At 39.4% G+C, this 26,339-nt stretch overlaps 2 non-coding genes across 2 annotated transcripts; both read left to right on the plus strand.

Annotated features, from left to right (window-relative positions):
- Window positions 1-18,868: 18,868 nt before the first annotated feature.
- Window positions 18,869-18,976, plus strand: LOC148545452 (small nucleolar RNA R71). The gene has a single exon (XR_015900992.1). It is a non-coding gene; the product is annotated as a small nucleolar RNA R71 (small nucleolar RNA).
- Window positions 18,977-24,601: 5,625 nt separating this feature from the next.
- LOC148545453 (small nucleolar RNA R71) lies at window positions 24,602-24,708 on the plus strand. The gene has a single exon (XR_015900373.1). It is a non-coding gene; the product is annotated as a small nucleolar RNA R71 (small nucleolar RNA).
- The last annotated feature ends 1,631 nt before the right edge of the window (window positions 24,709-26,339 follow it).

Raw genomic sequence — 26,339 nt, forward strand, 5'->3', positions numbered from 1 at the left:
CGTCATTCTTTCATACACGTTAGCTTCCATGTTAACTAAGTTAACGTGGGAGTTAACGTTGCTCATAGTGGCTCATTCCAACGTTAGTGACAAAGGTGAGTGTCACTAACGTTGGCGATTCTTGCTTCCTCCACGTTAGCTTCCACGTTAACTAAGTTAACGTGGCAACTAACGTGGCTCAAAGTGGCTTAGTCCAACGTTAGTGACAAAGGTGAGTGTCACTAACGTTGGCTTCATTTCCTTCTTCCACGTTAGAGTTCACGTTAACTTAGTTAATGTGACTCTTAACGTGGGCTATGATGGCTTCGAGGACGTTATTTGCGATTACTTTTCTCATTAACGTTGCAAGCTAGCTCCCATTCCACGTTAGAGGTCACGTTAGTTAGACTAACGTGGTTCTTCCTTGCTTCCTTTGTCCTGAAATCAAGCAATAAAGTGCATCAAAGTTCTAGTCCAATTTATGAGATATGCATTATCCAATTTGTCATTCAATTTATGCATAATTCTCATGAATTCATATAAAAATCACAATGTTTGCTTGAATAAAGATGTAAGTGAAATTCTACCTAAAACTTGCTTATTTCCTAAGAAAGTGCATGAAACTACCCTAAAACCATAAAGAAAAGGTCAGTGAAATTGGCCAAAATGCCCTGGCATCACAACACCAAACTTAAAGCTTGTTTGTCCCTAAGCAAGTACTGGAACAAGAGAATGATGAATGAAATGCTAAGAGATATGAGTCATTATTGTGGAAGTCATGTCCTTGGTTTTATGGTGGTTTCATGTTTAGCAACTTTGGTTCATTCCTTCACTGGCTTTCAGACCTTTATCATGTCTTGAATACTCACTTGATTGCACCCTATGAGACTTTTATTCATTGATCCTTTTATTGTTTTCAGGATTTATTGCATCCTTGGGCTAAGTGCTCTGTGAGGGGGCGATTGATGAGCGGATAATTTATACGCTTTTTGACATTGTTTTTAGTATGTTTTTAGTAGGATCTAGTTACTTTTAGGGATGTTTTCATTAGTTTTTATGTTAAATTCACATTTTTGGACTTTACTATGAGTTTGTGTGTTTTTCTATGATTTCAGGTATTTTCTGGCTGAAATTGAGGGACTTGAGCAAAAACCAGATTCAGAGGTTGAAAAAGGACTGCTGATGCTGTTGGATTCTGACCTCCCTGCACTCAAAGTGGATTTTCTGGAGCTACAGAACTCAAAATGGCGCGCTTCCAATTGCGTTGGAAAGTAGACATCCAGGGCTTTCCAGCAATATATAGAAGTCCATACTTTGGCCAAGAATAGACGACGTAACCTGGCGTTCAACGCCAGCCTTTTGCCCAAATCTGGCGTCCAGCGCCAGAAAAGGATCCAAAACCAGAGTTGAACGCCCAAACTGGCACAGAAACTGGCGTTCAACTCCACGAATGGCCTCTGCACGTGCTACACTCAGGCTCAGCCCAAACACACACCAAGTGGGCCCAGGAAGTGGATTTATGCATCAATTACTTACTCATGTAAACCCTAGTGACTAGTTTATTATAAATAGGACCTTTTACTATTGTATTAGGCATCTTTTGGATGCCTGGTTCTTAGATCAGGGGGGCTGGCCATCTCGGCCATGCCTGGACCTTCACTTATGTATTTTTAACGGTAGAGTTTCTACACTCCATAGATTAAGGTGTGGAGCTCTGCTGTTCCTCAAAGATTAATGCAAAGTACTTCTGTTTTCTATTCAATTCTTCTTATTTCGCTTCTAAGATATCCATTCGCACCCAAGAACGTGATGAAGGTGATGATTATGTGTGACGCTCATCATCCTTCTCCCTTATGAACGCGTGCCTGACAAACACTTCCGTTCTACATGAAATAAGCTAGAATGAGTATCTCTTAGATCTCCTAACCAGAATCTTCGTGGCGTAAGCTAGAATGATGGCGGCATTCAAGAGAATCCGGAAGGTCTAAACCTTGTCTGTGGTATTCTGAGTAGGATTCAATGATTGAATGACTGTGACGAGCTTCAAACTCGCGAGTGCTGGGCGTTAGTGACAGACGCAAAAGGAGGGTGAATCCTATTCCAGCATGATCGGGAACCGACAGATGAATAGCCGTGCCGTGACAGGGTGCGTGAGCATATGATTCACTGAGAGGAGGGGATGTAGCCACTGACAATGGTGATGCCCTTGCATACAGCCAGCCATGGAAAGGAGTAAGACTGATTGGATGAAGATGGCAGGAAAGCAGAGGTTCAGAGGAACGAAAAGCATCTCCATTCGCTTATCTGAAATCCCTGCCAATGAATCTACATAAGTATCTCTATCCCTTTTATTGTTTATTTTAATCTAATAAAGTATCATGTTTAAATCCGCCTGACTGAGATTTACAAGGTGACCATAGCTTGCTTCAAGCCAACAATCTCTGTGGGATCGACCCTTACTCACGTAAGGTTTATTACTTGGACGACCCAGTACACTTGCTGGTTAGTTGAACGGAGTTGTGTCCACACATAGTAAAGAGCCATAATAATGATTCCATACAATAACAAAGAGTACTACATTAATGTGATCACAATTTCGTCCACCAAGTTTTTGGCGCCGTTGCCGGGGATTGTTTGAGTTTGGACAACTGACGGTTCATCTTGTTGCTCAGATCAGGTAATTTTCTTTTCGTTCTCTTTTCAAAAATATTTCAAAATTTTCTCCTTTGTTTTCGAAAAAAAAAATAATAATAAAAATGTTTTCAAAAATTTGATTCAAGATTTTTAAGAATGAATTCTAGTGTTTCATGAAATATGTTGAATCATATCTGGCTGTAAAGCCATACCCAAACTACTTTGGGATTGGTATTCAACTAATCACTCCAGCCCATGTAATTATATGTTGCAGCCTGGCTGGCTGTAAAGCCATGTCTAAATTCTTTTGGACTGAGGCTTGCAATTTGTTATCAAGAGCAAGCTAGTTGGAGCTAATCCACCTGCTACTGTTCCTGATCTACCTGCTGAAGCTTGGCTGGCCATTGGCCATGTCTAGTGTTTTGGACTGGAGCTTTCTTTGAAAGCTTGGCTGGCTAGTGAGCCATGTCTAATTCCTGGACTGAAGCTTTAGACTAACATGGCAAGATTCCTGGAATTCATATTAAAAATTTTGGAATCCTTATTTTTCTTTTAATTTTCGAAAAATATAAAATAAAAATCCAAAAAAAAAAAATTTAGAAAATCATAAAAATCAAAAATATTTTGTGTTTCTTGTTTGAAGTCTTGAGTCACATTATAAGTTTGGTGTCACTTGCATATGCATCTTGCATTTTTTTCGAAAATTCCATGCATTCATAAGTGTTCTTCATGATCTTCAAGTTGTTCTTGGTAAGTCCTCTTGTTTGATCTTGATGAATTTTTGTTTTGTGTCTTTTCATGTTTTTCATATGCATTCTTGAATTCTTAGTGTCTAAGCATTAAAGAATTCTAAGTTTGGTGTCTTGCATGTTTTTTTTGCATTAAAATTTTTCAAAAATATGTTCTTGATGTTCATCATGACATTCAAAGTGTTCTTGGTGTTCATCTTGACATTCATAGCATTCTTGCATGCATCACATGTTTTGATCTAAAAATTTCATGCATTGCATATTTTTCATGTTTTTCATAAAAATTTCAAAAATCAAAAAAAAAATCTTTCCCTTTTTCTCTCATCAAATTCGAAAATTTGAGTTGACTTTTTCAAAAATTTTTAAAATCAAGTTGTTTCTTAAAAGTCAAATCAAATTTTCAATTTGAAAATCTTATCTTTTTCAAAATCTTTTTCAAAAATCAAATCTTTTTCAAAATTCTTAGTTATTTTCGAAAATTCCAAAAATATTTTTCAAAAATCTTTTTCTTATTTTTCCATCAAATTTTTGAAAATAACATAGTCAATTAATGTTTTGATTCAAAAATTTGAAGTTTGTTACTTGCTTGTTAAGAAAGATTCAAACTTTAAGTTCTAGAATCATATCTTGTGATTTCTTATGAATCAAGTCATTAATTGTGATTTTAAAAATCAAATATTTTTCAAAACTAATCCTATCATATCTTTTCAAAAATATCTTCTTATCTTATCTTTTTCAAAAATATCTTTTCAAAATATCTTCTCTAACTTCCTAACTTCCTACCTTTTCAAAATTTGTTTCAACTAACTAACTAACTTTTTGTTTGCTTCTTATCTTTTTCAAAACTACCTAACTAACTTTCTCTCTCTCAATTTTCGAAAATATCTCTCCCCTTTTTCAAAATTTCTTTTTAATTTATTAATTATTTTAATTTAAAAAAAAATAAATAAAAAATTTTGAAAAAATACTAACAATTTTCAAAAACCAATTTTCAAAAATCACTAACCCTTTTTCAAAATAATTTTCGAAAATCATTCCTCCCCCATCTCATTCTATTTATTCATTCATATCCTAACATCTCATCTCACATTCCAATCCTCACAGTTGTGTTTCTTCCTTTACATCACATCCTTTATCTCCCCCTCTTCTTCTACTTACAAAGGGATCCCTATACTGTGGTATAAAGGATCTCTATTATTATTATCATTTTTCTGGCCATTCTTCCTTGTCATATGAGCAGGAGCAAGGATAAGAACATTCTTGTGGAAGCAGATCCAGAACCTGAAAGGACTCTGAAGAGAAAATTAAGAGAAGTTAAAATACAACAATCCAGAGATAACCTTTCAGAAATTTTCGAACAGGCAGAGGAGATGGCAGCCGAAAATAATAATAATGAAAGGAGGATGCTTGGTGACTTTACTGCACCTAATTCCAATTTACATGGAAGATGCATCTCCATTCCTGCCATTGGAGCAAACAACTTTGAGCTGAAACCTCAATTAGTTTCTCTGATGCAGCAGAACTGCAAGTTTCATGGACTTCCATCTGAAGATCCTTTTCAGTTCTTAACTGAATTCTTGCAGATATGTGAGACTGTAAAGACTAATGGAATAGATCCTGAAGTCTACAGGCTCATGCTTTTCCCTTTTGCTGTAAGAGACAGAGCTAGATTATGGTTGGATTCTCAACCTAAAGACAGCCTGAACTCTTGGGATAAGCTGGTCACGGCTTTCTTAGCCAAGTACTTTCCTCCTCAAAAGCTGAGCAAGCTTAGAGTTGATGTTCAAACCTTCAGACAGAAAGAAGGTGAATCTCTCTATGAAGCTTGGGAAAAATACAAACAGTTGACCAAAAAGTGTCCTTCTGACATGCTTTCAGAATGGACCATCCTGGATATATTCTATGATGGTTTATCTGAGCTATCAAAGATGTCACTGGACACTTCTGCAGGTGGATCCATTCACCTAAAGAAAACGCCTGCAGAAGCTCAAGAACTCATTGACATGGTTGCTAATAACCAGTTCATGTACACTTCTGAAAGGAATCCTGTGAGTAATGGGACGCCTATGAAGAAGGGAGTTCTTGAGGTTGATACTCTGAATGCCATATTGGCTCAGAATAAAATATTGACTCAGCAAGTCAATATGATTTCTCAGAGTCTGCATGGAATGCAAGTTGCATCCAACAGTACTCAAGAGGCATCTTCTGAAGAAGAAGCCTATGATCCTGAGAACCCTGCAATAGCAGAGGTAAATTACTTAGGTGAACCTTATGGAAACACCTATAACTCAACATGGAGAAATCATCCAAATTTCTCATGGAAGGATCAAAAGCCTCAACAAGGCTTTAATAATGGTGGAAGAAACAGGTTTAGCAATAGCAAGCCTTTTCCATCATCAACTCAGCAACAGACAGAGAACTCTGAACAAAATGCTTCTAATTTAGCAAATCTAGTCTCTCATCTATCTAAGGCCACTGTAAGTTTCATGAATGAAACAAGGTCTTCCATTAGAAATCTGGAAGCACAAGTGGGCCAGCTGAGTAAAAGGATCACTGAAATCCCTCCCAGTACTCTCCCAAGCAATACAGAAGAGAATCCAAAGGGAGAGTGCAAGGCCATTGACATAAGCGCCATGGCCGAACCTGTAAGGGAAGGAGAGGACGTGAATCCCAAGGAGGAAGACCTCCTGGGACGTTCAGTGATTAATAAGGAGCTTCCCTCTGAGGAACCAAAGGACTCTGAGGCTCATCTAGAGACCATAGAGATCCCATTGAACCTCCTTATGCCCTTCATGAGCTCTGATGAGTATTCCTCTTCTGAAGAGAATGAGGATGTTACTGAAGAGCAAATTGCCAAGTTTCTTGGTGCAATCATGAAGCTGAATGCCAAATTGTTTGGCATTGATGCTTGGGAAGTTGAACCTCCCTTGTTCATCAATGAACTAAGTGATCTGGATCAACTGACATTACCTCAGAAGAGACAGGATCCTGAAAAGTTCATAATACCCTGTACCATAGGCACCATGATCTTTAAGGCTCTGTGTGACCTTGGTTCAGGAATAAACCTCATGCCCCTCTCTGTAATAGAGAAACTGGGAATCTATGGGGTGCAAGCTGCTAAAATCTCACTAGAGATGGCAGACAGCTCAAGAAAACAGGCTTATGGACAAGTAGAAGATGTATTAGTAAAGGTTGAAGGCCTTTACATCCCTGCTGATTTCATAGTCCTGGATACTGGAAAGGAAGAGGATGAATCCATCATCCTAGGAAGACCTTTCTTGGCCACAGCAAGAGCTGTGATTGATGTTGACAGAGGTGAAATAGTCCTTCAATGGAATGAGAACTCCCTTGTATTCAAAACTCAAGGATCTCCCTCTGCAACCATGGAGAGGAAGCAAGAAAAGTTTCTCTCCAAGCAGAGTCAACCAGAGCCCCCACAGTCAAACTCTAAGTTTGGTGTTGGGAGGCCACAACCAAATTCTAAGTTTGGTGTTGAACTCCCATATCCAAACTCTAAGTTTGGTGTTGGAGAGTCTCAACAAAGCTCTGCACATCTGTGAGGCTCCATGAGAGCCCACTGTCAAGCTATTGACATTAAAGAAGCGCTTGTTGGGAGGCAACCCAATGTTTATCTAATTCTTATTTTTAGTGTTTTTCATGTTTTCTTAGGTTCATGATCATGTGGAGTCACAAAATAAACAAAAAAATAAAAAACGGAGTCAAAAACAGCAGAAGAAAAATCACACCCTGGAGGAGCATCTGTCTGGCGTTCAAACGCCAGAACAGAGCATAGTTCTGGCGCTGAACGCCCAGAATGGGAGCATCCTGGCGCTGAACGCCCAGAACAAGCATGGTTCTGGCGTTCAACGCCAGAAATGGTAGCAAAGGGGCGTTGAACGCCCAAAATAGGCACCAACCTGGCGCTGAACGCCCAGAGTTGTGTGCAAGGGCATTTTGCATGCCTAAATTGGTGCAGGGATGTTAATGCCTTGACACCTCAGGATCTGTGGACCCCACAGGATCATCTCAGGATCTGTGGACCCCACAGGATCCCCACCTACCTTCACTCACTCTCTTCTCTCTTCTCAATCATCCTCTATTCCCAATAAACACTCATCCCCTCTGTCTTCCATTTACCACTCACACTCATACACCCACTTACCTTCAAAAATTCAACATCTCTTTCCCACCCAATCCCACCCATATGGCCGAATACACATCTCCCTCCATCTCCTCCATATCTTCTTCTTATTCTTCTATTCTTTCTTCTTTTGCTCGAGGGCGAGCAACATTCTAAGTTTGGTGTGGTAAAAAGCATAGCTTTTTTGTTTTTTCCATAACCATTGATGGCACCTAAGGCCAGAGAAGCCTCTAGAAAGAGGAAAGGGAAGACAAAAGCTTCCATTAAGGGTCTATAGCTCAGTGGTAGAACATTTGACTGCAAATCAAGAGATCCCTGAGATACCTCAGGGGATACATTTTCTTCCACACAATTATTGGAAGCAACTAAGGGTGGAACATCAAGAGCACTCCATCATCCTTCATGAAATCAAGAGAAGATCTAAAAGCAATGAAGGAGGAGCAGCAAAGACAAGGAAGAGACATAGAAGAGCTCAAGGACATCACTAAGGTGGACTCATTCCTTGTTCTTACTTTCTCTATTTTTCGTTTTCTATGTTATGTGCTTATCTGTGTTTGTGTCTTCATTACATGATCATTAGTAGTTAGTAACTTTGTCTTAAAGTTATGAATGTCCTATGAATCCATCACCTCTCTTAAAATGAAAAATGTTCTAATTCAAAAGAACAAGAAGTACATGAGTTTCGAATTTATCCTTGAACTTAGTTTAATTATATTGATGTGGTGACAATGCTTCTTGTTTTCTGAATGTATGCTTGAACAGTGCATATGTCTTTTGAAGTTGTTGTTTAAGAATGTTAAATATGTTGGCTCTTGAAAGAATGATGACTAGGAGACATGTTATTTGATAATCTGAAAAATCATAAAAATGATTCTTGAAGCAAGAAAAAGCAGCAAAGAACAAAGCTTGCAGAAAAAAAAAAAAGAGAGAAAGAGAAAAAAATAGGTGAAAAAAATAGAAAGAAAAAGCAAAAGCAAGCAGAAAAAGCCAATAACCCTTAAAACCAAAAGGCAAGGGCAAATAAAAAGGATCCCAAGGCTTTGAGCATCAGTGGATAGGAGGGCCTGAAGGAATAAAATCCTGGTCTAAGCGGCTAAACCAAGCTGTCCCTAACCATGTGCTTGTGGCGTGTAGGTGTCAAGTGAAAACTTGAGACTGAGCGGTTAAAGTCAGGGTCCAAAGCAAAAACAAAGAGTGTGCTTAAGAACCCTGGACACCTCTAATTGGGGACTTTAGCAAAGCTGAGTCACAATCTGAAAAGGTTCACCCAATTATGTGTCTGTGGTATTTATGTATCCGGTGGTAATACTGGAAAACAAAGTGCTTAGGGCCACGGCCAAGACTCATAAAGAAGCTGTGTTCAAGAATCATCATACTGAACTAGGAGAGTCAATAACACTATTCGAAATCTGAAGTTCATATAGATGCCAATCATTCTAAACTTCAATGGATAAAGTGAGATGCCAAAACTATTCAAGAGGCAAAAAGCTATAAGTCCCGCTCATATGATTGAAGCTCTGTTTCACTGATAGTTTGGAATTTATAGTATATTCTCTTCTTTTTATCCTATTTGATTTTCAGTTGCTTGGGGACAAGCAACAATTTAAGTTTGGTGTTGTGATGAGCGGATAATTTATACGCTTTTTGACATTGTTTTTAGTATGTTTTTAGTAGGATCTAGTTACTTTTAGGGATGTTTTCATTAGTTTTTATGTTAAATTCACATTTTTGGACATTACTATGAGTTTGTGTGTTTTTCTGTGATTTCAGGTATTTTCTGGCTGAAATTGAGGGACTTGAGCAAAAACCAGATTCAGAGGTTGAAAAAGGACTGCTGATGCTGTTGGATTCTGACCTCCCTGCACTCAAAGTGGATTTTCTGGAGCTACAGAACTCAAAATGGCGCGCTTCCAATTGCGTTGGAAAGTAGACATCCAGGGCTTTCCAGCAATATATAGAAGTCCATACCTTGGCCAAGAATAGACGACGTAAACTGGCGTTCAACGCCAGCCTTCTGCCCAAATCTGGCGTCCAGCGCCAGAAAAGGATCCAAAACCAGAGTTGAACGCCCAAACTGGCACAGAAACTGGCGTTCAACTCCACGAATGGCCTCTGCACGTGCTACACTCAGGCTCAGCCCAAACACACACCAAGTGGGCCCAGGAAGTGGATTTATGCATCAATTACTTACTCATGTAAACCCTAGTGACTAGTTTATTATAAATAGGACCTTTTACTATTGTATTAGGCATCTTTTGGACGCCTGGTTCTTAGATCAGGGGGGCTGGCCATCTCGGCCATGCCTGGACCTTCACTTATGTATTTTTAATGGTAGAGTTTCTACACTCCATAGATTAAGGTGTGGAGCTCTGTTGTTCCTCAAAGATTAATGCAAAGTACTTCTGTTTTCTATTCAATTCTTCTTATTTCGCTTCTAAGATATCCATTCGCACCCAAGAACGTGATGAAGGTGATGATTATGTGTGACGCTCATCATCCTTCTCCCTTATGAACGTGTGCCTGACAAACACTTCCGTTCTACATGAAATAAGCTAGAATGAGTATCTCTTAGATCTCCTAACCAGAATCTTCGTGGCGTAAGCTAGAATGATGGCGGCATTCAAGAGAATCCGGAAGGTCTAAACCTTGTCTGTGGTATTCTGAGTAGGATTCAATGATTGAATGACTGTGACGAGCTTCAAACTCGCGAGTGCTGGGCGTTAGTGACAGACGCAAAAGGAGGGTGAATCCTATTCCAGCATGATCGGGAACCGACAGATGAATAGCCGTGCCGTGACAGGGTGCGTGAGCATATGATTCACTGAGAGGAGGGGATGTAGCCACTGACAACGGTGATGCCCTTGCATACAGCCAGCCATGGAAAGGAGTAAGACTGATTGGATGAAGATAGCAGGAAAGCAGAGGTTCAGAGGAACGAAAAGCATCTCCATTCGCTTATCTGAAATCCCTGCCAATGAATCTACATAAGTATCTCTATCCCTTTTATTGTTTATTTTAATCTAATAAAGTATCATGTTTAAATCCGCCTGACTGAGATTTACAAGGTGACCATAGCTTGCTTCAAGCCAACAATCTCTGTGGGATCGACCCTTACTCACGTAAGGTTTATTACTTGGACGACCCAGTACACTTGCTGGTTAGTTGAACGGAGTTGTGTCCACACATAGTAAAGAGCCATAATAATGATTCCATACAATAACAAAGAGTACTACATTAATGTGATCACAATTTCGTCCACCAGCGACTCTTTAAAATAAGCTTTCAGCCAACACTCCCGAACCAGTTGGTTCAAGGTGCTAGGTGTTAAAGCACCCCTAAGGACTTACTCCCTCAAGTCTCTCTCCCCCATACATGCACACCACAGGCACATGGTTTGTTATTTTCTTTCTTTGAGGTCTTGGTTTCCAGCACCTCTTTGGGTTACTAAATATTTTGTAGCCAGGTTGCCCTTGATAATGGATTTTCAGTTGATAATCCCAGGTTAGTAAACAAGGTGAAGATGCAGCATTGACATTAAAACCAGCACATATATGACGAAAGCAATAAAAACAAACATTAAATTCTAATGATTTAAACTAATGAGTAACTATTAATCGAGGGCACCTTGGGACTTCCAATTTTTAGCATTTCAAGTATATGGAATTAAGTAACAATACAACCTTCAGGTGATGGTTTCTAGCTGTCCCCTTGTTGTCATCATCCATAGTTTTTGCTCCTTCACTTCCTTGGATGATGGTGCACCATTTCCTCAAAAGGTTCCTGCAAAGTTATTGGAAGTTGCTTGTTCCCAAAGCACTTGAGAAATAGTTAGCTTGCATGTATGCTTGTGAATTTCTGAACTTAATTTGGTGTGTGAACACCAAACTTAGTTCCTTGCCTAGTACAACAGATTGCATACTTGCAGAGAGCCTCATATGTTGTTATTAACTAAACAACTATTAACTAAAGACTAAACTACTGCTAAGTGGTTCCCCTGATTGGTTGGAGCTAGCATTTTGCCCTTGAAGGAGTGTAGTGTGATTCTAACTGAAATCTTTGGTGGAACACCAAACTTAGAATTACACACTTACTCTTGTATTGTTTTGGTGTGTAACACCAAACTTAGCTCCTCGCAATACGGGGGAAACTACTTGTGATTTTTATTAAAATGCAAATGAAAAGAAAACTACCTTAGGTTGGGTTGCCTCCCAACGAAGCGCTCTTTTAGCGTCACTAGCTTGACGTTCTGCCTTTGTCATGGTGGTTGGTAATGCTTCAGATCTTCCCCTCTTGCAGTAAACCTATATCCATTGGCTTCATCAATGATCTCCACATGTTCTAGGGAGAGAACTTTGTTGATGGTGAAAACCTTAGGTAACTGAGATGGGATGGTGGGGAGATGTGGTGGGATATCTAGGAAGTAAGCTGAGATCACTTTATTCCCTGGAGAGAAATATTCTGTAGGGATCTTTTTATTCCTCCATCTCCTTGGTACTTTCTTCTTTGTTTCTTTTGCTGTTATCCTGCTCTTTGTGGTCTCTTTCCCTAGGGAGATTTTGTTGCTGGTCTCATATGATTCTGGTGGTTTTGGCTCCACCTGAGTTTCCTTTAGCTGTGACAGCTGCTGATTCTCTTGTTCATCACCCAAAGGAATTCCAGGGTGTACAGCTTGAGCTTCAATGCTTTTTTCTCCCACCATTGCTCTGTCATGCTCTATGGTATGCGAAATTGTTACTCAGGTTGTGAATTGTTGTTCGAAATTGATTCCCTGGCAATAGCACCAAAAACGGATGCACAGAACCATGGTCTAAACATATCTTCACAACTTCACATAACTAACCAGCAAGTGCACTGGGTCGTCCAAGTAATAAACCTTACGTGAGTAAGGGTCGATCCCACGGAGATTGTTGGTATGAAGCAAGCTATGGTCACCTTGTAAATCTCAGTCAGGCGGATATAAAATAGTTATGGAGTTTTTGAAATTAATAATAAAAGAAGGATAGAAATACTTATGTAAATCATTGGTGAGAATTTCAGATAAGCGTATGTAGATGCATTCGTTCCTCTGAACCTCCGCTTTCCTGCTGTCTTCATCCAATCAGTCTTACTCCTTTCCATGGCTGGCTTTATGCAAGGGCATCACCGTTGTCAGTGGCTACATCCCCTCCTTTTGTGAAAATGGTCCAAGATGCCCTGTCACGGCACGGCTAATCATCTGATGTTCCCGATCATGCTGGAATAAGATTCACCCTCCTTTTGCGTCTGTTACTACGCCCAACACTCGCGAGTTTGAAGCTCGTCAAAGTCATTCAATCATTGAATCCTACTCGGAATACCACAGACAAGGTTTAGACTTTCCAGATTCTCTTGAATGCCGCCATCATTCTAGCTTACACCACGAAGATTCCGATTAAGAGATCTAAGACACACTCATTCAATCTAATGTAGAACGGAAGTGGTTGTCAGGCACGCGTTCATAGGTAATGATGATGATTGTCACGTATATCACATTCAGGTTGAAGTGCGAATGAATATCTTAGAAGCGAAATAAGATGAATTGAATAGAAAAACAGTAGTACTTTGCATTAATCTTTGAGGAACAGCAGAGCTCCACACCTTAATCTATGGAGTGTAGAAACTCTACCGTTGAAAATACATAAGTAATGAAGGTCCAGGCATGGCCGAATGGCCAGCCCCCATGATCTAAGAACTAGGCGTCCAAAGACGTTCCAAGATTCAAAGATGCCGAATACAATAGTAAAAGGTCCTATATATAATAAACTAGCTACTAGGGTCCTAATATATAATAAACAGTAGTAAAAGGTCCTAATTGATGCATAAATCCACTTCCGGGGCCCACTTGGTGTGTGCTTGGGCTGAGCTTGAAGTCTTCACGTGGAGGGGTCATTCTTGGAGTTGAACGCCAGCTTTTGTACCAGTTTGGGCGTTGAACTCCACTTTGCAACTTGTTTCTGGCGCTGGACGCCAGAATTGGGCAGAGAGCTGGCGTTGAACGCCAGTTTGCGTCGTCTAAACTTGGGCAAAGTATAGACTATTATATATTTCTGGAAAGCCCTGGATGTCTACTTTCCAACGCAATTAGAAACGCACCATTTTGAGTTCTGAAGCTCCAGAAAATTCATTTTGAGTGCAGGGAGGTCAGAATCCAACAGCATCAGCAGTCCTTCTTCAACCTCTGAATCTGATTTTTGCTCAAGTCCCTCAATTTCAACCAAAAAATACCTGAAATCACAGAAAAACACACAAACTCATAGTAAAGTTCAGAAATGTGAATTTAACATAAAAACTAATGAAAACATCCCTAAAAGTAACTAGATTCTACTAAAAACATACTAAAAACAATGCCAAAAAGCGTATAAATTATCCGCTCATCACAACACCAAACTTAAATTGTTGCTTGTCCCCAAGCAACTGAAAATCAAATAGGATAAAAAGAAGAGAATATACTATAAATTCCAAACTATCAATGAAACATAGCTCCAATCAAATGAGTGGGACTTATAGCTTTTTGCCTCTTGAATAGTTCTGGCATCTCGCTTTATCCATTGAGGTTCAGATTGATTGGCATCTATAGGAACTCAGAGTTCAGATAGTGTTATTGATTCTCCTAGTTCAGTATGATGATTCTTGAACACAGCTATTTTATGAGTCTTGGCCGTGGCCCTAAGCACTTTGTTTTCCAGTATTACCACCGGATACATAAATGCCACAGACACATAATTGGGTGAACCTTTTCAGATTGTGACTCAGCTTTGCTAAAGTCCCCAATTAGAGGTGTCCAGGGTTCTTAAGCACACTCTTTTTTTTTTTGCTTTGGACCTTGAGTTTAACCGCTCAGTCTGAAGTTTTCACTTGACACCTACACGCCACAAGCACATGGTTAGGGACAGCTTGGTTTAGCCGCTTAGACCAGGATTTTATTCCTTTAGGCCCTCCTATCCACTGATGCTCAAAGCCTTGGGATCCTTTTTATTGCCCTTGCCTTTTGGTTTTAAGGGTTATTGGCTTTTTGCTCTTGCCTCTTGGTTTTAAGAGCTTTTGGCTTTTTCTGCTTGCTTTTTCTTTCTAATTTTTTTTTCGCCTATTTTTTTTCTTTTTTTTTTCTGCAAGCTTTGTTCTTTGCTGCTTTTTCTTGCTTCAAGAATCATTTTTATGATTTTTCAGATTATCAAATAACATGTCTCCTAGTCATCATTCTTTCAAGAGCCAACATATTTAACATTCTTAAACAACAACTTCAAAAGACATATGCACTGTTCAAGCATACATTCAGAAAACAAGAAGCATTGTCACCACATCAATATAATTAAAATAAGTTCAAGGATAAATTCGAAACTCATGTACTTCTTGTTCTTTTGAATTAAAACATTTTTCATTTAAGAGAGGTGATGGATTCATAGGACATTCATAACTTTAAGACAAAGTTACTAACTACTAATGATCATGTAATGAAGACACAAACATAGATAAGCACATAACATAGAAAACGAAAAACAGAAGAAATAAGAACAAGGAATGAATCCACCTTAGTGATGGTGGCGTTTCCTTCTTGAGGAACCAATGATGTCCTTGGGCTCTTCTATGTCTCTTCCTTGTCTTTGTTGCTCCTCCCTCATTGCTTTTTGATATTCTCTAATTTCATGAAGGATGATGGAGTGCTCTTGATGTTCCACCCTTAATTGTCCCATGTTGGAACTTAGTTCTCCTAGGGAGGTGTTGATTTGCTCCCAATAGTTTTGTGGAGGAAGATGCATCCCTTGAGGAATCTCAGGGATTTCTTGATGATGAGCTTCTCTATGCTCTCTTGATTGCTCCATCTTTTTCTTAGTGATGGGCTTGTCCTCCTCAATGAGGATATGTCCCTCTATGTCAATCCCAGCCGAATTGCATAGGTGGCAAATGAGGTGGGGAAAGGCTAACCTTGCCATAGTGGAGGACTTGTCAGCCACCTTGTAGAGTTCTTGAGGTATAATCTCATGAACTTCCACCACTTTTCCAATCATGATGCTATGGATCATGATGGCCTGGTCTATAGTAACTTCAGACCGGTTGCTAGTGGAAATGATTGAGCATTGAATGAGCTCCAACCATCCTCTAGCTACAGGCTTAAGGTCCAGTCTTCTTAGTTGAACCGGTTTGCCTTTTGAGTCAATCTTCCATTGAGCTCCTTCTATACATATGTCCATGAGGACTTGGTCCAACCTTTGATCAAAGTTGACTCTCCTTGTGTAGGGGCGTGCGTTCTCTTCCATGTTTGGCAAGTTCAACGCTAACCTCACATTTTCCGGGCTAAAATATAAGTATTTCCTCCGAACCATGGTGAGATAATTCTTTGGGTTCGGGTTCTTACATTGATCATGGTTCCTAGTGATCCATGCATTAGCATAGAACTCTTGAACCATTAGGATGCCGACTTGTTGGATGGGGTTTGTTAGAACTTCCCAACCTCTTCTTTGGATTTCATGTCGGATCTCCGGATACTCATTTCTTTTGAGTTTGAAAAGGGACCTCGAGGATCACCTTCTTCTTGGCCACAACATCATAGAAGTGGTCTTGATGAGCTTTAGAGATGATCCTTTCCATCTCCCATGACTCGGAGGTGGAAGCTTTTGTCTTCCCTTTCCCTTTTCTAGAGGATTCTCCAGTCTTAGGTGCCATTAATGGTAATGGAAAAACAAAAAGCTTATGCTTTTACCACACCAAACATAGAATATTGCTCGCCCTCGAGCAAGAGAAGAAAGAATAAATGAAGAAGAAGAAGAAAATGGAGGAGAGGGAGAAGGGGTTGTGTTTCGGCCAAGAAGAGAAGAGAGGGTTGTGTTGTGTGAAAATGAAGAAGAATAGAGGGCTATATATAGGGAAGGGAGGGGGGTTAAGTTTCGGCCATATAGGGTGGGGTTGGGTGGGAAATTGATTTTGAATTTTGAAGGTAGGTGGAGTTTATGAGGTAGGTTTATGGGAAAGAGTGGATGGATGTGAGTGGTGAAGAGATGGTGGGGAAGAGAGATTGAGGTGATTGGTGAGGGGTTTTGGGGAAGAGTTTTTTATGGGATTGTGTGAAAGAGGGGTGAGAAGAAGTGAGTGGAGGTAGGTGGGGATCCTGTGGGGTCCACAGATCCTGAGGTGATCCTATGGGGTCCATAGATCCTGAGGTGTTCAAGGATTTACAACCTTGCACCAAATTAGGCATGTAAAATGCCCTTGCACACAACTCTGGGCGTTCAGCGCCAGGTTGGTGCCCATTTTGGGCATTCAATGCCCATTTGTTGCCCATTTCTGGCGTTGAACGCCAGAACCATGCTTGTTCTGGGCGTTCAGTGCCAGCTCTTCTCCAGGGTGCAATTCTGGCATTCAGCGCCCAGATGCTGCCCATTTTGGGCGTTCAGCACCCAGATACTGCCCATTTTGGGCGTTCAGCACCAGAACCATGCTCTGTTCTGGCGTTGAACGCCAGACAGGTGCTTCCTCCAAGGTGTGATTTTTCTTCCGTTGTTTTTGATTATGTTTCTAAATTTTTCGTTTATTTTGTGACTCCACATGATCATGAACCTAAGAAAACATGAAAAACAAAAACAAAATTAGATAAATAAACATTGGGTTGCCTCCCAACAAGTGCTTCTTTAATGTCAATAGCTTGACAGTGGGCTCTCATGGAGCCTCACAGATGTGCAGAGCTTTGTTGAGACCTCCCAACACCAAACTTAGAGTTTGGATATGGGGGTTTGACACCAAACTTAGAGTTTGGTTGTGGCCTCCCAATACCAAACTTAGAGTTTGACTGTGGGGGCTTTGGTTGACTCTACTTTGAGAGAAGCTTTTTCTGCTTCCTCTCTATGGATGCAGAGAGAGATCCTTGAGTTGTAAACACAAGGTTGTCCTTATTTAATTGAAGGATCAATTCTCCTCTGTCCACATCAATCACAGCTCTTGCTGTGGCTAGGAAAGGTCTTCCTAGGATGATGGATTCATCCTCTTTCTTTCCAGTATCCAGGATTATGAAATCAGCAGGGATGTAAAGGCCTTCAACCTTTACTAACACGTCCTCTGCTTGTCCATAAGCCTGTTTTCTTGAATTGTCTGCCATCTCTAATGAGATTTTAGAAGCTTGCACCCCATAGATTCCCAGTTTCTCTATTACAGAGAGGGGCATGAGGTTTATTCCTGAACCAAGGTCACACAGAGCCTTAAAGATCATAGTGCCTATGGTACAAGGTATTATGAACTTTCCAGGATCCTGTCTCTTCTGAGGCAATGTCAGTTGATCCAGATCACTTAGTTCATTGGTGAACAAGGGAGGTTCATCTTCCCAAGTTTCAATACCAAATAATTTGGCATTTAGCTTCATGATTGCACCAAGGAACTTGGCAACTTGCTCTTCAGTGACATCCTCATTCTCTTCAGAAGAGGAATACTCATCCGAGCTCATGAATGGCATAAAGAGGTTCAATGGAATCTCTGTGGTCTCTAGATGAGCCTCAGGGTCCTTTGGTTCCTCAAAGGGAAACTCCTTATTGACCACTGGACGTCCCAGGAGGTCTTCCTCCTTGGGATTCACGTCCTCTCCTTCCCTTATAGGTTCGGCCATGGTGATTAATTCAATGGCCTTGCACTCTCCTTTTGGATTCTCTTCTGTATTGCTTGGGAGAGTATTAGGAGGGATTTCAGTGATCCTTTTACTCAGCTGGCCCACTTGTGCTTCCAAATTTCTAATGGAAGACCTTGTTTCATTCATGAAACTCATAGTGGCCTTAGATAGATCAGAGACTAAATTTGCTAAGCTGGATGGATTCTGCTCAAAATTCTCTGTCTGTTGCTGGGTGGATGATGGAAAAGGCTTGCTATTGCTAAACCTGTTTCTTCCACCATTATTAAAGCCTTGTTGAGGCCTTTGATCCTTTCATGAGAGATTTGGATGATTTCTCCATGATGGATTATAGGTGTTTCCATATGGTTCACCCATGTAATTTACCTCTGCTATTGCAGGATTCTCAGGATCATAAGCTTCTTCTTCAGAAGATGCCTCTTGAGTACTGTTGGATGCAGCTTGCATTCCATTCAGACTCTGAGAAATCATATTGACTTGCTGAGTCAATATTTTGTTCTGAGCCAATATGGCATTCAGAGTATCAATTTCAAGAACTCCCTTCTTCATAGGCATCCCATTATTCACAGGATTCCTCTCAGAAGTGTACATGAACTGGTTATTAGCAACCATGTCAATGAGTTCTTGAGCTTCTGCAGGCGTTTTCTTTAGGTGAATGGATCCACCTGCAGAAGTATCCAATGACATCTTTGATAGCTCAGATAAACCATCATAGAATATATCCAGGATGGTCCATTCTGAAAGCATGTCAGAAGGACACTTTTTGGTCAGCTGCTTGTATCTTTCCCAAGCTTCATAGAGGGATTCACCTTCTTTCTGTCTGAAGGTTTGAACATCAGCTCTAAGCTTGCTCAGCTTTTAAGGAGGAAAGAACTTGGCTAAGAAAGCTGTGACCAGCTTATCCCAAGAGTTCAGGCTGTCTTTGGGTTGAGAGTCCAACCATATTCTAGCTCTGTCTCTTACAGCAAAAGGGAAAAGCATGAGCCTGTAGACTTCAGGATCTACTCCATTAGTCTTAACAGTATCACAGATCTGCAAGAATTCAGTTAAGAACTGAAAAGGATCTTCAGATGGAAGTCCATGAAACTTGCAGTTCTGTTGCATCAGAGAAACTAGCTGAGGTTTCAGCTCAAAATTGTTTGCTCCAATGGTAGGAATGGAGATGCTTCTTCCATGTAAATTAGAATTAGGTGCAGTAAAGTCACCAAGCATTCTCCTTGCATTATTGTTGTTGGGTTCGGCTGCCATCTCCTTTACTTGTTCGAAATTTTCAATAAGGTTGTCTCTGGATTGTTGTAATTTAGCTTCTCTTAGTTTCCTCTTCAGAGTCCTTTCAGGTTCTGGATCAGCTTCAACAAGAATGCCTTTTTCTTTGTCCCTGCTCATAAGAAAGAGAAGAGAAAAAGAAAAGAAGAGAAATCCTCTATGTCACAGTAAAGAGGTTCCTTATTGTTAGTAGCTGAATAAATAAATAGAATAAGATGAGAGAGGGAGAGGATTTTCGAAAATAATTTTTGAAAAAGAGTTAGTGATTTTCGAAAATAGTTTTAGAAAAAGGTTAGTAATTTTCGAAAATTAAAATCAAAAATTAAAATAATTAGTTAATTAAAAAGAATTTTTGAAAAAGAGGAAAGATATTTTCGAAAATTAGAGAGAGAGAGAGAGTTAGTTAGGTAGTTTTCAAAAAGATAAGAAACAAACAAAAAGTTAGTTAGTTAGTTGAAACAAATTTGAAATTCAATTTTGAAAAGATGAGAAGATAAGAAGTTAGAAAAGATATTTTAAAATCAAATTTTTGAAAAAGATAAGATAAGAAGATATTTTTGAAAAGATATGATAGAAATTAGTTTTTGAAAAAGATTTGATTTTTAAAATCTCAATTAATGACTTGATTCACAAGAAATCACAAGATATAATTCTAGAACTTAAAGTTTGAATCTTTCTTAACAAGTAAGTAACAAACTTGAAATTTTTGAATCAAAACATTAATTGATGATGTTATTTTCGAAAATATGATGTAAAATTAAGAAAAAGATTTTTGAAAAATATTTTTGAAATTTTCGAAAATAACTAAAAAAAATGAATAAAAGATTTGATTTTTGAAACAGATTTTGAAAAAGATAAGATTTTTTTATTTTGAATTGAAAATCTGATTTGACTCATAAAAACAACTAGATTTTAAAAATTTTTGAAAAAGTCAAATCTAATTTTCAAAATTTTAAGAGAGAAAAAGGGAAAGATATTTTTTTTATTTTTGAATTTTTAATGATGAGAGAGAAAAACATGAAAATTATGCAATGCATGAGAATTTTAGATCAAAACATGTGATGCATGCAAGAATGCTATGAATGTCAAGATGAACACCAAGAACACTATGAAGATCATGATGAACATCAAGAACATATTTTTGAAAAATTTTTAATGCAACGAAAACATGTAAGACACCAAACTTAGAAATCTTTAATGCTTAGGCATTAAGAATTCAAGAATGCATATGAAAAACAAGAAAAGACACAAAACATGCAAATGCAAAGATCAAACAAGAAGACTTACCAAGAACAACTTGAAGATCATGAAGAACACTATGAATGCATGAATTTTTTTCAAAAAATGCAAGATGAACATGCAATTGACACCAAACTTATAACATGACTCAAGACTCAAACAAGAAACACAAAAAATATTTTTGATTTTTATGATTTTCTAATTTTTTTGTATTTTTTTCGAAAATTATTTGAGAAACAAAAATAAGAATTTTTAATATGAATTCCAGGAATCTAGCATTCTTAGTCTAAAGCTCCAATCAAAGGGTCAGGCATGGCTTAATAGCCAGCCAAGCTTTATTATGTAACTCAAACATGACACGCCTAACATGCCCTACAGTCGTGGCTTTACAGCCAACCAGGCTTCAACATGCTTTATGAAACACTAGAATTCATTCTTAAAAATTCTGAAGAAAAAAATATTTTTGAAAACATTTTTATTTATTTTTTTTTTCAAAAAATGATGAAAAATTTTTTTGAAAGATTTTTAAAAAATTTTTTTGAAAATAAAACAAAAAGAAAATTACCTAATCTGAGCAACAATATGAACCGTCAGTTGTCCAAACTCGAACAATCCCCGGCAACGGCGCCAAAAACTTGGTATGCGAAGTTGTTACTCAGGTTGTGAATTGTTGTTCGAAATTGATTCCCTGGCAATGGCACCAAAAACGGATGCACAGAACCATGGTCTAAACATATCTTGACAATTTCGCATAACTAACCAGCAAGTGCACTGGGTCGTCCAAGTAATAAACTTTACGTGAGTAAGGGTCGATCCCACGGAGATTGTTGGTATGAAGCAAGCTATGGTCACCTTGTAAATCTCAGTCAGGCGGATATAAAATAGTTATGGAGTTTTCGAAATTAATAATAAAAGAAGGATAGAAATACTTATGTAAATCATTGGTGAGAATTTCAGATAAGCGTACGGAGATGCATTCGTTCCTCTGAACCTCCGCTTTCCTGTTGTCTTCATCCAATCAGTCTTACTCCTTTCCATGGCTGGCTTTATGCAAGGGCATCACCGTTGTCAGTGACTACATCCCCTCCTCTTGTGAAAATGGTCCAAGATGCCCTGTCACGGCACGGCTAATCATCTGAGGTTCCCGATCATGCTGGAATAGGATTCACCCTCTTTTTTCGTCTGTCACTACGCCCAGCACTCGCGAGTTTAAAGCTCGTCACAGTCATTCAATCATTGAATCCTACTCGGAATACCACAGACAAGGTTTAGACTTTCCGGATTCTCTTGAATGCCGCCATCATTCTAGCTTACACCACAAAGATTCCGATTAAGAGATCTAAGAGACACTCATTCAATCTAATGTAGAACGGAAGTGGTTGTCAGGCACGCGTTCATAGGGAATGATGATGATTGTCACGTTCATCACATTCAGGTTGAAGTGCAAATGAATATCTTAGAAGCGAAATAAGATGAATTGAATAGAAAAATAGTAGTACTTTGCATTAATCTTTGAGGAACAGCAGAGCTCCACACCTTAATCTATGGAGTGTAGAAACTCTACCGTTGAAAATACATAAGTAATGAAGGTCCTGGCATGGCCGAATGGCCAGCCCCCATGATCTAAGAACTAGGCGTCCAAAGATGTTCCAAGATTCAAAGATGCCTAATACAATAGTAAAAGGTCCTATTTATAATAAACTAGCTACTAGGGTTTACAGAAGTAAGTAATTGATGCATAAATCCATTTCTGGGGCCCACTTGGTGTGTTCTTGGGCTGAGCTTGAAGTAATTACGTGGAGGGGTCATTCTTGGAGTTGAACGCCAGCTTTTGTGCCAGTTTGGGCGTTGAACTCCACTTTGCAACTTGTTTCTGGCGCTGGACGCCAGAATTGGGCAGAGAGCTGGCCTTGAACGCCAGTTTGCGTCGTCTATACTTAAAAAAAGTATGGACTATTATATATTTCTGGAAAGCCCTGGATGTCTAATTTCCAACGCAATTGGAAGCGCGCCATTTTGAGTTCTGAAGCTCTAGAAAATCCATTTTGAGTGCAGGGAGGTCAGAATCCAACAGCATCAGCAGTCCTTCTTCAACCTCTGAATCTGATTTTTGCTCAGGTCCCTCAATTTCAGCCAGAAAATACCTGATATCACAGAAAAACACACAAACTCATAGTAAAGTCCAAAAATATGAATTTAACATAAAAACTAATGAAAACATCCCTAAAAGTAACTAGATTCTACTAAAAACATACTAAAAATAATGCCAAAAAGCGTATAAATTATCCGCTCATCACTCTGCCCTTAGTTCCTTGCCTTCCTGTCTTGCTTCTTGTGACGGTTTGAAGACGTTGAAGGTGAGTTGTTCGTCATGTATCCTTAGTATTAGCTCTCCTCGCTCCACATCTATGTGCGCTCTGGCTGTAGCTAAGAATGGTCTTCCCAATATGATTGGGTGAAGGTGACTTTCTTCCATTTCCAGTATGATAAAGTCTGTGGGAAAGAAGTAGTTCCCAACCTTCACCAGCACATTTTCAACCACTCCAATTGGTGTTTTTGAGTTTTGTCCGCCAGCCTGTTGACTACGTCTGTGCGCATCAGCTCATTGATTTGCAGCCTCTTCATAAGGGATAAAGGCATTAAGTTGATGCTTGCTCCCAGATCACAGAGTCCTTTGTCAAACATTGTTTCTCCTATGGCACAGGGGATGTGAAAACTCCCTGGGTCCTTCCTTTTTGTAGGCAGCTCTGTTTGAATGAGAGCACTGCACTCCTTGTTCATCACTATGATTTGTCCTCCCTTGAGTGAGCTTTTCCTGGTCAGCAGCTCCTTCATATACTTGATGTATGAGGGCATTTGTTGGAGAGCCTTGATGAATGGTATATTTACATGGAGGGATGCAAATATGTCAAGAAACCTTGAGTATATTCTCTTCTCTACACCACCATTTAGTAATTGGGGAAAGGGTGCATAGAGCCTCAGCAACTCTTTCTGCGTAATTGTGGTTTCCTGAGGATTCTCTTCCTGCTTTCCTGCTGATGTATCTTCAGATTGTTCTGATGGTTTGTTCAGCTCTTCCTCAGTCTCCTTATCACTTATAGTAACCATCTTGCAATCTTCCCATCTGACTTTCTTTGCTTCACCTCTCGGATTTTTCTCTGTGTCACTTGGGAAGCTATCAGTAGGTTCGGGAATCTTCTCAGATAGGTATCCCACTTGAAATTCCAACCTTTTGATGGTGTCTCCTTGATTCTTGATATTGGCTCGCACCTCCTCTTTGAACACCTTCTTATCTTGAATTTCCTTGCATATGCCTTCAAGTAGGGTTTCAATCCTGGAGAGTCTATCTTCAGATGATGGTGAGTTGAGATTGGAGGGGTGAGAAGGGCCATTTTGACTTTGGTATGGATGTTGAGGTGTGTTGTTAGGTGGGTGCTGATATGATCTCTGTGTGGAATGTTGGTGAGTTGCATTGTTACTGAGGTTGTGGCGTCTCTGATCTTGGCCTTGATCCTGTTGATTTCCCCACCTAAAGTTTGGGTGGTTCCTCCAACCAGTATTATATGTTTTGGCGTATGGGTCATGGTGCTGCCTAGGTGAATTTCCAATGTAGTTGGCCTGTTCCTGATCACCCTCTGCCTCTTCATTCACTCCTTCTTGAGTTGCTGCTGAAGTGGTGATTGCTACTACTTGATTCCTTTCCATCTTCTTGGTGAGGTCAGCTAATTGCTTGGTAATCATCTTTTTTTGAGCTAGCAGTGCATCCATGTTGTTCAGCTCCATCACTCCTCTAGTGTTGCCTCTTTCAGAAGCATAGAAATAGTCATTCTTAGCTACAGTCTTAATGACATCTATGGCTTCTTTAATGGTCTTCTTCTTGTTCAGAGATCCCCGGATGAGTGGTCTACTGCCTTCTTTGATTCATATGAAAGACCTTCATAGAAAATGTACAACTGCACCCATTCATTGAACATATCTGGCGGGCATCTTCTTGTCAGGTCCTTAAACCTCTCCCATGCTTCATATAGAGTCTCACCATCTTGCTGCCTAAAGGTTTGTACCTCAGCTCTCAACCTATTGATCCGTTGAGGAGGATAGAATCTTGCCAAGAATTTGTTCACTACATCTTTCCAGGTTGTTAAACTCTCCTTTGGAAAAGATTCCAGCCATTTAGATGCTTTGTCCTTGAGTGAGAAAGGGAACAGAAGTAGTCTATAAGTGTCAGGATGAACACCATTAGACTTCACAGTATCACATATCCTCGGGAAGGTGGTTAGATGTTGATTGGGGTCTTCTTGGACATTCCCTCCGAATGAACAATTGTTCTGAACAAGGGTGATGAGCTGTGGCTTTAGTTCAAAGTTGTTGGCATGTATTGTTGGCCTTTGGATGCTACTTCCGCAATTTCCTGGGTTTGGATTGATGTACGAACCCAGAATCCTTCTCTCTTGCCCAGCCTGATGTGCTGGACCTTCTCGGCCATGGTTGTGAGCTTCTTCTTCATGATGGTTCTCCATATTTTCATCCATGTTTGGTTCAAAATACTCCTCTTCTTCCTCCGCACCAACTACTCATTTTCGTCTTGCTTCCCTCCTTAATCTGAAGAAGGTCCTCTCAGGTTCAGAATCAAAGGAAGTTGAAGCCCCGCTTCTTCTCCCTGTCATACAACCAACAAGGCACAAGCAAGAAAATAGATGCAGAAAGTATTTCTGTTAGAATTGCTATTAGTGTGAGTGATGCAATATATCAAACAGTTAGTGGGTTAGTGGACTGAATTGTAAACAACTAAGAAATTGGGCAGGGGAAAGGGGAGAAAATAACTAAAACTGAAAGTAAATTACTCAAACAGAATTTTAAATCAAACAAAAGAAAAATGCTCAATCTAGTTATCCTCTAATTTAATCATTGTTGATACAAAATCAATCCCCGACAACGGTGCCATAAACTTGATGCACGGAAACTTGTCTCTCAACAATTTTCCTTCGGCAAGTATACCAAATTGTCGTCAAGTAAAAACTCACAATAGAGTGAGGTCGAACCCCACAGGGATTGATTGGTCAAGCAACTTTAATTAGAGGAATGTTCTAGTTGAACTAAGCAGAATTCGATTTGAGATTTGCAGAAAATTAAATGACGGGAAAGTAAATAGTAGAAAACGTAAATGCTGGAAATAAAGAGCTGAATGTAAATAGCGGAAAGTAAATTGCAGAATCTTAAATGGGAATGGGGAAGATGCTCATAAAAGTAGATTGCAGAATTTATAGAGAATCGGTAAGATCAGAAATGTGGAATTCATTGGGCTTAGGAGATGTTGCATTCTCCAGATCAAGTTCATTTTCATCTCTTCCTCAATCAATGCATTATTGATCTCCTTGGCAATCTTAAGTGATCGAATTCCAATTTCTTGGTAATTCAATCTCTCAAATCTTGATCAATAGCCAATTCCTTGGTCAATTGCTCATGAGAAGAGATGAAGTATGGTTACTGATTATACCACATGTATTTCCAAATCAAAGTGTTGGTTGGATTATATGTCACTATATCCATCCAAACCCCAATTTGGTCCAACATGAGAAAGCATTTCTAGCATGATCTCTTCATTCCTCTTCCAAAATTCCGAAGAGATCCAAGTATGAATAGTTTCTTTTCCAAGATAACTACCCAATTGAATGAAGATCGAAAGCTTTCTAGTAAAATCAAGAGAAAA

This window comes from Arachis ipaensis, chromosome B9, assembly GCF_059453495.1.
Source record: "Arachis ipaensis isolate K30076 ecotype BB chromosome B9, ASM5945349v1, whole genome shotgun sequence".
NCBI lineage: Eukaryota > Viridiplantae > Streptophyta > Magnoliopsida > Fabales > Fabaceae > Arachis > Arachis ipaensis.